The sequence below is a fragment of the Sciurus vulgaris genome, assembly GCF_902686455.1.
Source record: "Sciurus vulgaris genome assembly, chromosome: 12".
Lineage (NCBI taxonomy): Eukaryota > Metazoa > Chordata > Mammalia > Rodentia > Sciuridae > Sciurus > Sciurus vulgaris.
In genome coordinates, this window is record NC_136473.1 from 33,248,163 (window position 1) to 33,262,133 (window position 13,971).

Genomic DNA, 13,971 nt, shown 5'->3' on the forward strand with positions numbered 1-13,971 from the left:
TTAAATCCAAACTCAATAACCATCTGTTTATTCTGGTATTCTAGCACTAATTGCCATTCCTGATTTTGTTTGATATGTTTGACCTGGTATTTTAGAACTAACTCTTAATTGTGTTTTTATTTAATATGGATAGCACATATAAAGCAGGAGCATAAGGAGTGCTATATAAATGCAAATTTTATTGTATTTCACTCCAGACCTCAGAGACTTGCCAAACGTGGTTCTACTCTGAAGAGGTTTTCCTTCTACTCTGAAGAGGTTTCCCCCCACCCCAAGGGCTAAGAGTGGTTTCCTCACTCTCCCTAATGCAGCTTCCTCAAAGCTGGACAACAGGTAGAGCATCCGTGACGGAGCAGCGGCCTGTGGCTCTAACCATGGGCTTCAAAATTCCACTGAATTTTGCATAACATTAACAGCTCACACAACACCATGATATATTTTTTTTAAATCTTGCTTTTGTAAACTGATTGAACCTTTCACGTTAAGAAGCTCCAACCTAACGAGGTACCCATGATGTTATTTAAAGTTTAGGTCTGCAAGGACTACTTGGATTGTTCTGCTTTTGGAAGCATAGAGTCAGAATTACAAAACCGTGCCATTAACCAGTAGATAATTGGTACAACTCGTAAGGCTCCATGGAAATTTTTCAAGATAAGCAATTCCAATTCCAGAGAGTATCCAAATCTATTCTTATAATGAGATTTCAAATTCTGTCAGAATCAAGTCAGGCACCCACTGATATAGCAAAGGAATAACTCTTGTGACTTGTGATTATCCCATACAGGGGCCACTAGTCAACAAGCCAGGCTTGCCAGGATGCTCTACACAGCCCGTGGCACATAAGTGTTTAGTATTCAATGTCCAGAGTCTTCCCTCTGAACTTCTCACCCTGACCCATTCCTCAGTCCACATTCCACGCGGTTCTCAATGCCTTCTGGCTCTTTACATCATTGCTCATTTTTTCATTTCTGCGTTCCCTTCTCTAGGCTTGGCCTTCAGATTATCTTCCTAGCTATGACCTTGGCTCTCTTTCAGCCTATCTGTAACTGAATCAATGAATGAATTTGATTTTCCATTCTCAGTCACTGATTTCACCCTATTGTGTTCCTGAAACAGTCCAATAGGTTATATATGTCTGCAGTGTGAACAGCATATTTGGTTTTCATCGCTGGGGACAGAAAATACTTGTCATTTCAGGAATCCTTATATCTTGATGGTTTATTTAATAACATTCTTTGTAACCCAGAGCTGGTCATGGAAAATTACTACCATTCTCCATTTGGGGCCGGGGTCATGCCAGTGAAATGTTACTGATATTATAAAGTCTCCATTGATGTTATATGCAGACAGAATCACCATATCAAGAAAGATATTGTTACATGTATTATCTTTCACATATAACCATGAGGTTGAACAGGTCTTTTATTTTTCTGGCCTTTAGTAGACCAGATGTAGAACATAGCTATAAAGATTATAGAAACTATATGTGAACTAAAGGTCCAATCTCTGTTCACATTGGGTGTTTTAGTCAGCTTTTTCACTGCTGTGACTAAAAGACCCACCAGAACAATTGTAGAGGAGGAAAAGTTTATTTGAGGGCTCATGGTTACAGAAGTCTTAGTCCATAGAAGGCCGGCTCCCTTCTATGGACTAAAGGGCTCAAGGTGAGGCTGAACGTCATGGTGGGAGGGTTGCAAAGGGAAGCAGCTCATATGGTGATCAGAAAGCAGAAAGACTCCACTGTTCAGATACAAAATATATTCCCCATAGCTATGCTCTCAATGAACCACTTCCTTTAGCCACACCCTACATGTCTCCAATTACCACTCAGTTAATCCCATCAGGAATCAACTCACTGATTGGGTTAAGGCTATAACCCAATCATTTCTCCTCCAAACTTTCTTGTATTGCCTCATGTGTGATCTTTTGGGGGACACCTCACATCCAAAACATGTGAGGTGAAAGTAGCAGTAATGACAAGTGTGACCCAGAAAAGGTAGTAGGGAGTCAGTGAGTGGGGACCATAAGATTATCCAAAGGATCAGATCCACATAAGTGAGATGAGAACTAAGGCTGGATAAGGGTTCTAGAAGCTGAAAAGCCACAACCAGAAGTAACCAAAAAGCAGTGGCATCTAGGAAATCATAACACCGGAAGACTTCAGGAGCAGGTCAGGGCAGACATCCAGGAAGTCATGAGAACTCTTTTAAGAGAAATGATGGTTAAGTGTCTTGGTGAAGTTAGGCACAGTGGCACATGCCTATAGTCTCAGCTGCTCAGGAGCCTGAGGCAGGAGGATCATGAGTTCAAAGCCAGCTTCAGCAACTTAATAAGGCCCTAAGCAACTCAGCAAGACCCTGTCTCTAAATAAAATACAATAAAAGGGATGAGGATGGGGCTCAGTGTTTAAGCACCCCTGGGTTCAATCCCTAGTAACCACCACAACAACAACAACAAAAAGAGTCTTGGTGAAGAATCAGAGCTCACACTTGCATCCATATACCATGTGAATAATTCTGGGCAAACTACTAATCTGAGTCTTAATTTCATCATCAGGGAGAAGAAAGAAGAAAGAAAGAGAAAGAAAGAAAGAAAGAGAGAGAGAGAGAGAGAGAGAGAGAGAGAGAGAGAGAGAGAGAGAGAGAGAGAGGAAGGGAGAGAGAGAGAGAGAGAGTGACTAGTATTAGGATGTATTTCCATAGGATTGTGTGAAATAAACCAGATAATGCATATAGAGTGTTTAGCCAAGTACCTGAAACGTAAATTAATGGAAACCCATATGACACCAGTAATAAAGGGAGTGAAGTAATAGCAAGACATACAAATAATTGCCATCTGACTTTCTTCTAAGTTTTATGGTAAGACAAGAATCAGGACCTAAGCCCAATTAGTCCCCAAACCCAAAAGAATAAGCAGGAATCTAACTGTACGTGGTATAACAAGGGACTTATTAACTACAGGAGAATCCTGACACCTGTTAAATCAAACTAAACTTGGCCTGAGGATGCCACAAACATGAGCCCTTGTATATCAAACTGCAAATCAACCTAGTACCCCAAAGCTGAACTCAGGGAAAATAAAGAACCAAGTCTCAGCCAATCACAGCAGCAGAGCTTTAGCCAATGACACACAGATGGCCAAGTGTTCAAACCATGTTCAATCAGACAATACCAAGCTGAAGCTAATCAACTGTCTCTGATCTCACCTCTGTTTCATCGAACCTGGGCCGCCCCTCCCTCCCCAACAAGGGCCCTAGGTCCTTAAAGCAGTTTTCTAAATCGTGCTTTGGAACCAGGCCCTTGGCTCACTTATAGGGGTCCCTAACAGCCAGCTATATGAAGCTGGCTGTCAAAAATATGGTGCTGTGGACTTTGTCCCTTATACCTCACGGTCTTTAGACTACCACCACCACCACATGCCAGAACCTCTCCGAGCAGCCAGTTCGTGCTAATCTCATGGAAAGTGATTTCTTCCCTCTGCGCTGTCCCTTATTGAGAATCAAAGCCAAGGTGCTCTACCACTGAGCTGTACCCGCCCAGCCCTTTTTGTTTTATTTTCAAACAGGTCTTGCTGCGTTGCCCAGGCTGGCCTCAAACTTGTGATCCTCCTGCACCACTGCACCCAGCTTGGAAAGTGGGATTTTTAGACATGAGTCTGGTTTTCTTCTTTGACCTTTAGGAAACCCATAACTAAATTTGGATGCCTTTGAGCAATGATTCAGTCCCTTCTAGTTACACAGTTCACTAAAAATATGCTTTCCTTAGTGTGATCTTAATATTCTGAGTCTAGACCAGGGGTGAGAAAACTACAGCTCACAGGCAAATCTGGCCAGCTGCTGCTTATTATTCCATTAAAAATGTTCCCGTGCATTTCAGAGAGTCGCAGAATTGTGACAGAAACTGCATGGCCCCCACAACCAAAAATCTTTACTTTCTGGCCTTTTACAGAAAAAGTTGGCCAATGCCAGCTAGAGCTTTATTTTCTTATTTTTACCTTGTTATTGTGTATTGTAAGCAATCTCAAGTCCATTCTGGGAGATAAACAGTCTAACATTAAAGAGACCAGAAGAGTCATCTGATTCAGGCTAGTTCTTAACAACAGCAACACACACACACACACACACACACACACACACGTCTTCAGGAAATTGGATCCACCCACCTCCGCTATTAGCACGGATGATCTTCCCAGTACTGGAGTTACAATCAGAGTAAAGAGAACTATCTTCCTTCCCCATATTGGATTCTAGTCTTGGGTCTTGACGAGTTTGCTTTCTAAGACTTTATTAAAATTGTTTTTCTTCTTAAGCACTTTTTGTTGCTGTTGTTTTACAAATTCCTCCAAATAATCAGTTTTCAGCAGGTCCTACTAGAAGTTAGAAGAAGAAATATTGGTCAAGGAGAAGACGGGGTGCCATGTGGGGGGCTAAGAAGGCTCAGGGAGCTGGAAGACACTTGTGATCCTTCCCACTCAGCGCCAGCCACATGGCAATTGGATCAGGATGATGACAATTATGAAAAATAAAAACCTTATTTTTTTCATAATTATATCCACATGCAGATGATAACTGCTGTTACACATTTAATGCCCGGACTTGTTTCTCTTCCCAAAAAGTGAAAAATCAGTCCAGCTGCAACTTAGTACTGTTCTTAAATCTGATTTAATAAGGAGCAAAACATTTGATTTTTAAGGTATTTGGTACTTGGTTCTCTCTAGCTAACAGTTTCTATTTCTCTCTCCAGTTTAGTTAGAGGAGGCTTTCATGTAAAACTACTAATTTAAGGCTTTGTTTGGGATAAAAGTTTATTTTTATAAGAGTTATGCACTTTCTGAGATCAAGTTTTAATTAATAAAACATTATATGTACCTTTCTAGCAAAATCCTAAAACTGCCATTGAGTTGGTCATTACAGGGAGTTGTAAACCAGCATATCTTTGAAACTGCATGATGATCTTATTAATCTTTCACACTTCCTAGTGTCAGACTGAAGAAAACGTATGGTTTGGGTTAAAATAAATATCAGGTCCCTGAGAAATTTATGGAGAAAGTAACTTTAAGGACTTTTCTCCCTAAAAAATGTTCATTTTTGTAGTATGCCTTAAATGTAGTTGCCTTAAGCAACTACAATTATACTTTTTATCTCACAGTAAATACTGCTTATAAATTAAGAAAAGCATCCCTTGAGTCTATCCTTAAAGGAATTTTCCTATCCCATTATTTACCTAAAAAGGAAACTAATGTTTTACATTTTCCAACTAATCAGAAGAAAAATCACCATGTTATCTATCTTGTGAAATGGAAAGCTCATTGGCATTAAATGTAAAATCTGTATAAGGATACATTGCTTCATTTTGTTTCTTTAGAACAGAAAAGAATTCAAATCCTTGACATTTTTGGCCGCCTTTCCACTCACACAGGGAAACCAGGAGGAATTCGAGAATCAAAGTGAGCTGCTTTCCTCTTTGCTTCAAAGTACTCACGCTTGGCAAATGGTGAAGACCCGGGCCATCATTTTTAAATGATTGCCAAGCGGTGAAGATCTCCGGCAGAGAGCAGATAACAAGAGTCTCAGCAGTTCCTTCCAGCACTTTCTGTGGCAATCGACAACATAGCATGTTGCAGGAAAAATTCCAAATTTCTCTGTCCCAAGGAAGAAGCGTTACTTAGCAGCACCAGCTTTGACAGAGTCGGTAGGACAGGAGCGGTTTGCTTTTGGGAAGACTTTGATGTCCCTTTAAGGGTTTTTCACATCCAGTCCAATAAAATGGGTGTGGCATTATATTTATTAGGACCATGAGGATGTGCAAATTTATTTTTAGCCTAAGCAGTTCTTTGCACAGACAGTCCTGGCTGTCAACATCCCCTTATTTTCCTGGAGCCAGGAATGTTTTGTTTCTTAAGCTTCCACCTGGAGAGCTAAAATAACAATCTTATTAATGAGAAGACAATAGGGCTAACTGTGCTGTTTTGCAATGTTTCCACAAGCCTTACCTTTTAATTGCCTAGTGCTGGCAACTTAACAGACTGTAATGAATACATTGTTCCTCTTTTTCGCACATAGCTCCTGAAGAGCCTTAGAAGCAAGGCTGGTTTTGTGTACAGAGTGGAGAAGACTCTTACTAGATGCTGGCGGAAGCATTGGGAATGAGTTTATTTTGACTGGTGAGGTGTGTCTTGATAGTTCGCATTCAGATGCAAGAGGAAAAAGAGATAAAGTGGATTAGCCCCAATCATCTGGGAGATGACATTTCTTGCCGTGTTTGAAGTATTTTGTGAATTAGAGAATGGGACTGATTTTGAAGCCTAAATTAATTTAATCTGTTTGCTTTTGTTTGATGCCGCAGCTGCAGCGACACACCCTACTTCTTTGAAAATCTTCAGCTTCAAGGGTCTGATCTTAGAAGAAGGGGCTGCTAAGTGGTGGTGCCCTGCTTGGGTGGGGAAGGGAGTCAGTTGGTTTTTAATTTCCCCTCATAGAAGTCTGGTATTCTCCAAGAGGGTTTTGTCTCAGACATCAAGGTAGACATTCTTGCACTTGCTCATCATGCTTTTTATTAAAGGAGAACTTGCCAGGCGAAGCCAACACAAGGAAAAGAAAGGAAATTATTATCCCAATTCTAGCACATTTTCATTGGGGAAAAAAAAAAAAAAAAACCTTCAGGGTGAAGATGAAAGAGGCAGAAAGGTTCCCATTGGTCATGGTCCATTAATGGTGACTGACACTCAGTTTGCCACACAACGATCTACCACAAAATTCAAGAACTTCATAGTTCATAGCTTCCCTAATGGTGTTTAGAGTTGGGGTTTCTTTGGTGCTGCAGATGCATCAACATGTTCAAAATTTGGATAATATCCATGGGTGGGTGTCCTGTGATCTTCTTAACTCCAACTTGGAAGAAGAGCGCTGGCTGTGACCAAGCAGGACAGAGAGGCTGTATCTTGACAATAACACCAACCGAGTGTTCACAGATCAATTTTCCAAAAAGTCACCAGGTAACTTACAAGGGACAGCAGATCAACCTGGTTCATCACATTATCAGTCACAGAATCAGGGAGACCTTCCGCAGGCTGATATGCTGAGGAGTATTATTAGGCCATTACCAAGTGCAGGGAGAGATCAAATAACATAATTGTTTTTCAGGAAATCAAATTACATAATTCACTTCTGACTTGGTCTGACTTTGGAAGAAAAACAGACTGGTCAATTTTAAAAAAGGAAGTATTTGAAATTAAGAAGAGGCAGAGGGGGCACTGGGGAGATAGCTCAGTTGGTAGAGTGCTTGCCTCACAAGCACAAGGCCCTAGGTTCAATCCCCAGCATAGGGGGGAAAAGAAAGAAGAGGTAGAAGGGCCAGAGTTGTGGCTCAGCAGTAGAGCGCTTGCTGGACACGTGTGAGGTCCTGGGTTCTATCCTCAGCACTGCATATAAATAAATAAAATAAAATATCCATTGACAACTAAAAAAGTATTTAAAAAAAGAAAGGAAAAGAAGAAGAGGCAGAAAGTGTGAACAGTCACATCTGATTGGGCAGTCCATGGTGGTAGTTACTCACTCCCTTTAGTGTGCATGTACCTTCATAAATAAAATTGCTTTCTATGCCTTAAAACAAAAATCTGTGTGGTATTTGTGGATTTGTTTCTATAACTGTAAGGTGGAGAAAAAAACTGGTATATTTTCTGATGAATAACTCATTTATCTCGGGTTATTTGTCTTATAAAACAATATCTGAGGTGGGGACATGGGGCTGAATGCCTAACCTCTTTTCCCCCAAGGACCAGCTTGTAGAGTTAAAATTTTGTTCCTGCCCATGGCACCCAGGGTAACCTGTGACTTTCAGGGAGATTCTTTTCTGCACAGCAGTCAACTCTTCCTGAGAAGCAGAGCTCAATGTGAATAATAAAACACACCCCATCTACAGCCTCCCTCCTTCAGCTTTCCTCTACATTGTGAAATACTGTTGAATGTTGGGGGAAGGCACCTGCTAGCTGGCTGAGGTGGCCCATGCCCATCATTCCAGCAACTCAGGAGTTTGAGGCAGGAGGATTGCAAATTTGAGGCTAACCTCAGCAGCTTAGCAGACTCTATCTCAAAATAGAATATTAGAAAAGGGCTGGAGATGTAGCTCAGTGATAGAGCACCATGGGTTCAGTCTCTAGTCCTGCTTCCATCTTTGAAAAGAAACGATCACTTCTTGAAGTGGAAGTAGCCATGTGCCATTGATTTTCACAAATCCATCTTTTCTGAGATATGCATTCATTCTCTGCTCAGAACAAATGGTACAGAACTTAGGTGCAAAGACATACCAGCAAGTTCTTCTCTAGCGCACTAGCAGTTCAGACAAATCTATTGGCACAAACACCTCCAACGATCAAGTGTTTATCGGGCAGTTTTATGGTTCTTTATGTCAAAGATCACTATTTCTATACAGTGAGGGGGAGAGAGGAAAAACAACAGGGGCAAAAAGAGGGAAGGAGTAGTATGTTCAGGGCCCCAGGGCGCCAAAAAATTCCCAGAAAGCTGGTGCTGGGCATGCTCCTCCTCCGCCCCGCCCTCTGCTTGCTGCCACCTGCAACCGTTTCTTTCCATCGCTCAGGTCTGGGGATGGAAACTAAGAGTTTCATTACTAACTCTTCCAAGGAAGCTGGATTTCACTGCTAATGGCACTTGAGGCAACTAACCAATCACAGCAAATGCCTGCTGGGTCCCCAATTGTGCCCGGGACAAACGTGTTTCCAGACAACAGTGGCCCCGGGGAAGCCACGAAGGGCTCAACTGAGACATCTCTCCAGGCCAGTGATGGTGTGTGATGCCACCCCTGGTCCCTGCACTGGTGCCTGTTCACAGCGGCCACATCAGCCCACGCTTGGAAGTCAAATCCAGCACATTCCAGAGCAATTGGTTTTAAAAGAGATCCCTACAAGCAGCTCGCAGGCCTGTTTGCCAAGCTTCAGATCCAGGCTGCTTCTTCCATGCTGTTGAGCAGAGAGTTTACAGCTCCTGTGCTCCTTCCCCTCCTGGCAGCTCCCAGGGCTCCATATGAACGGCTCTCTCCTGTCTAAGAAACCATGGGTTCAGTGCCAAAGATCTGGACACCACCATTTTCATGACTTAAGAAATGATTTCTGACACAGTTCTGACCCATACATGAAGTGTTTAGGATTCAAACTTGGAAAACGATTCTTTGCAACTGAGTTGGAAGAATCAGGCACCTTGGCAGTTTAAACCTAGAACATTCTAAAACAATTATAAATAATAAATCTCCTAAAGCCATGTGGACCCAATCTGGGAGGGCAGAATAACCCCCAATGTATAGAGAAGGCCCTGAGAGGTTAATGATCTTCCCCCGGAGAATAGGGACACCTCCAGGGGAGACCAGCAGGGATTCCAGACTCTGCTCTGGCCCCAGTTCTAATTTTCATTTAAATCACTTAATTTCTCTAAGTCTCTCTTTCCTCTTCTGTAAAATGGGAATGATAATTTGTGCATCACGGTTATTGTGAAGACAAAGGATTATGTAAAGCATTTAAAATGGAGCTTTGAGTGACAGCACTGCTCTGTAATTATTGTGATCCTCTTGTTATTACAACTGGCAATCTGCATCACTCCTGAACTCCAAGAGTCCCCACCACCCCCTGCGGTGCTGGGATGGGACCCAGGGCCTTGCACATGCTAGACAAATGCTCTACCACTGAGCTACATCCCCAGCCCTTTTTATTTGTTTATTTATTTATTTTTATATTTTGAGACAAGGTCTTGCTAAATTGCCCAGGCTGGCCTCAAAATGGCAATCCTTCTACCTCAGTCTCCCAAGTGGCTGGGATTACAGGCCACTGTGCCTGGCTTGAGATTATGTCTTTTTTGGAAGAAAACTACTTGAAAACAACTAAAGTGTAGGCAATATAAAATGAAAAACAATTCTTCCAGAAATACATGTCCTGCTAGCATTGAATTTTAATAGAACACTACACTACAAGTAAAATGCTCCTAATTAATACTCCTCTATGAATATGCAAAAGCTGTATATGATTACATATATGCAAATATTTGATCCCTTTTGTGTGTGTAAAGGATATCAAGTTATTAATTCCTTGAACATCTACTCTATAAAATGCCATTCTAAATGTTGAGGAAGATGGACAAATGTTAGGAAAAGCTATCCTAATTCAATCAGTTTAGGAGCCCACTGTCAAAATAGTGCACTTGTCTGCACTATTTCCAATTGAGCCTGGTTTAAGAATAATTTATTAGCATGTGCACCCCATGGAGTACCAAAGAAATTCACTGAAGGAAAAGGATGAACCCAGGAAGGAAGGAGGCGTGTTTACGGGCTATCACAGTCCCATACCCTCAAATCAGAACCTCACCATCATCATCATATACATCACAGGAGGAGTTAGGCCAAAAGAAAGCACACAAATAAGAAACTCTTAATTAAATTGATAAAACAATTTAAATAAATTGTTGAATTTGGGGCAAATTAAAGTGAATAAAAATTATTCATACTGACATGGGAGAAGAGATGTCTCCACCAAGCAGTTCCCAGAGAGAAAGGGGAATTGGCGAACCAGATGGAAATGAACTCAGCACACACCAGTCAGTTTAGACAGGTTTATTTAGGAAGTAGATACACACTCAAGCGAGAAGCAGGAGAGTTCCAGAGGGAGAGATGGCTACACACTGGTGTGGGGAGTTGATGTTTCTAGAGGGATGGTTGCTAGGGGCTGGACTAGAGGCAGAGCCAGGTAGAGCTACACGATTTCATGCCAGTTTTCCCTGCTCTCGGGCATTGCCCTCGTTTTATTTTGCAGACAGAGCACAGGTCAAGGACACAGGCCAAGGTGATGTGCTGCTCCGATGAGGGGTTACAACTGTTCATGGGTGCTTTCTGCATTTCAATGCTTCAGGGACATTTCTTTGAGACTCGGTATCTCTCCTTCTCTTCCCAAATTCCTATCTCAATGCCAAGTGATCTTCCAAAGGGAACCAAATTTCAACGCCACTCCTCAGCCAAATTCCAGAAACATAGTCCACTGGAAGAGATGAGAGGTGGAAATAGAAAATGTCTTCCTTCCAGTGACCCCTGCCTCTCCCAGTGGAGCTGGTCCTGGACAAGGTTCCCCTCCAGGCCCTGCTCCAGGGTGACAACGGTCTCCACCTGTCACTTGCTGTGCCATAGCACACGTTTCATTTTCTCTCTCTCTTCCTCTGAACGGTAAGCTCTGTGAGGGTTGGTACTCAGCCTGTCCTGCACAGTTTATTGAGTGCCTACTATGTTGCAAGAGAGGGCCTCTCTCTGTGTGGAGTTCACACTCTAGTGCACACAGTAGGTGTGCGTGTGCCAGGTGAAGGTGCTCAAAAGAAAAGCACAGTGGGGCAAGCGGAAAATCTGAATGGGACCTTAAGGGAGGAAAACTTCCCTGCCCTGCAGGAGGTCTGGAAGACCTGGGAGGTGGGGTGCCCACAGCAGAAGACAGAGCAAGCACTGAAGTCCCCAAAGCAGGAGCCCCCTGGCCAGTTGAAGGAGCACACTGGAGGTGGGAGTAAGGCTAGAGAAGAGAGGCCATCAGTAAAGACCTGGGATTTTATGCTGAATAAAATAAGAAGCCTTTGGAGGGTTGCAAACAGAGTTTTTAGTATTAGTGTTTGGGACACTCCCTCTTCCTCATTAGAAGCCATCTCTTCTATCACTGGCCCAGCCTGCAAATTTGAAAATGGGTTTGTTATCGGAAATTTAAAAATGATATGTCAACCTATGCTCACCTAAAAACAACTGTATAAGAATGGCTTATTTCCTCAAAAATAACATGTTTTTAAATTTCAAAGGTTTATTAAGAAGCTGCCCGTGTTAACTTTCCATTGCTTTAACAAAATGCCAGGAACCAAAGAAAAAGAGGAAGAGAAAGCTCCTAGGGCCCCATTATCTTCTTCAAGGTCACATCCCCAGTAACATGGGACCTCCTCTAGGCCCTGCCTCTTAAGGGTCCCACCATCCCCTAACACATGGGCTTTTGGGAGACATTCCAAATCCAAACTCTAGCACCTCAGTACACACATTTGTCTCTCATCTCCTTCTCAGGTTTATAGATATGGCAATTCTTTCATGGCTCTACCTGGGCTCTAATCTCAGAACTACTGAATTTTCACCTCTTAGACTGTTCCTCTTTCCCCAAAGATAAGAGAACCTGGTCCTTGCTGATTACAGCCATGGGGTAGGGGGTGGGGTGAAGGAAAAATGCAGAGATCAATGGGATGGTCTAGGATGGATTTTTTTTTTCTTCCCAGAATCAATAATCATGGGTAGAATGTTTGCCAGGTCTTCACCCCCATCACTTACTTCCATGTTCCTTCCTCCCCCAGGATTTATCCTTGTAATAATAATGCTTACACTTGTTTGGGTTTTTTTTGTTCTTTTCCCATGCTAGAGATTGAACTCAGGACCTTGCTCATGCTAGGCAAATGCTCTACCATTGAGCTAAAACCCAAGTCCAATGTTTATACTTTCTTAAGAGAATATTGAAGTGCTTTTCCAGAGTTGCACTGCATTGTCTCACTGGGGAATGTTCAATACTTGACAGATACCCAGAAGGTCAGCAGCTGACAGGGCCAGAGATCTTAGGAGACTATTGTGTGAGCCTGGCTCCCATCAATCACAGATATTTGATGTAGGCAATGTTATATCTGTGTTACATTATCAAGTAAAGCTGCATGCTGTCTTGGCCGTAGTCTCTACACCATTTATCTGTGGGCCCTTTGATGTCTTAATTATATCTGACTTGCCTGTATTTAAAGTTCAGTGGCCAGAATTCAGGGCCAGGTCTCCCTATGTTTTATGTTCTAACGTACCCAGAGCTTTGTGATAACCCTAGAACAACACAAATCCCAGAGAAGCAAACATCCCAGGAGAAAGCTTCCATAACCACCTCATCAGTGGATGAATCCCAGGACATCAAGGACACAAAGAATGCATGTGTATAAGTCAGAAATAAACCCCCACTTCTTGCTATAAAAGTCTTATTCCTTATTACTTTAATTAAGTTTCTGGCATCATCCCTGGCAAAAGTTTTGTGTTCATGTGATCTTGCAGAAAAAGCCTTGAACCCCACAACAGCAGTAAACCCAAGAACCTGGGTTTGCAAGTCCCTGCCTCCTCCCTTTCCCACGTTAAATTAGACCATTGGAGTGTCACTGTTATTAAATGCAACAGAGAATTGAACCTCTACCTAAAGTAAGGGCATCTGGCTGCAACTGTCTTTCTCTTTTTCTTTTCTGGTGTTGCGGATGGAAACCAGGTCTCACACATGCTAAGCAACTGGTCTACCATGGAGCCATATCCCCATCCTCCCCAGAATATTGTTATGCTTTAAGGTATTTAAAGGTAACTATGTTCGCCAGCTTTTTGTCTTTGTAACCAGTGATTGACAAGAACAACTTAGAGGAAAAAAGATTTATTTTGGCTCAAGGTTTCAGATTTTCAGTTCATGGTCAACCAAATCCATTGCTCTGAGCCTGAGGAAAGGTAGAACATCATGGCAGAAGGCCATGGTGGAGGAAAGCTGCTCAGCTCATGGCAGCTGGGAAGCAGAGACAGAGAGCAAGGAAGGAACAAGATATATTTCTGGAAGGGCACACCCCCAGTGGCCTACTTCCTCCAGCTGGGTTCCCCTTCCTACAGCTTCCACCTCTTCCCAGTCCTCCATTCAAATTATTGATGAGCTACAGTCCTTATGATCCAAAGACTTTCCTAAAACACCACCTCTGGATATTTCTGTATGGGAGGCCAAGTCTTCAACATGTGAACTTTCAGAGAACATTCCAGATGCAAACTATAATAGTAAAGTATTTAAAGCCCAAATGTAGAAATTAATTCAATTGCCCATTGAGAGATAAAAATCCTCCCAAGTTCTAACCAACACCCTGAAATTAATGTTTTTTTGGTTTTTTTCATTCAACAGATTCTTATGAAGTGAATT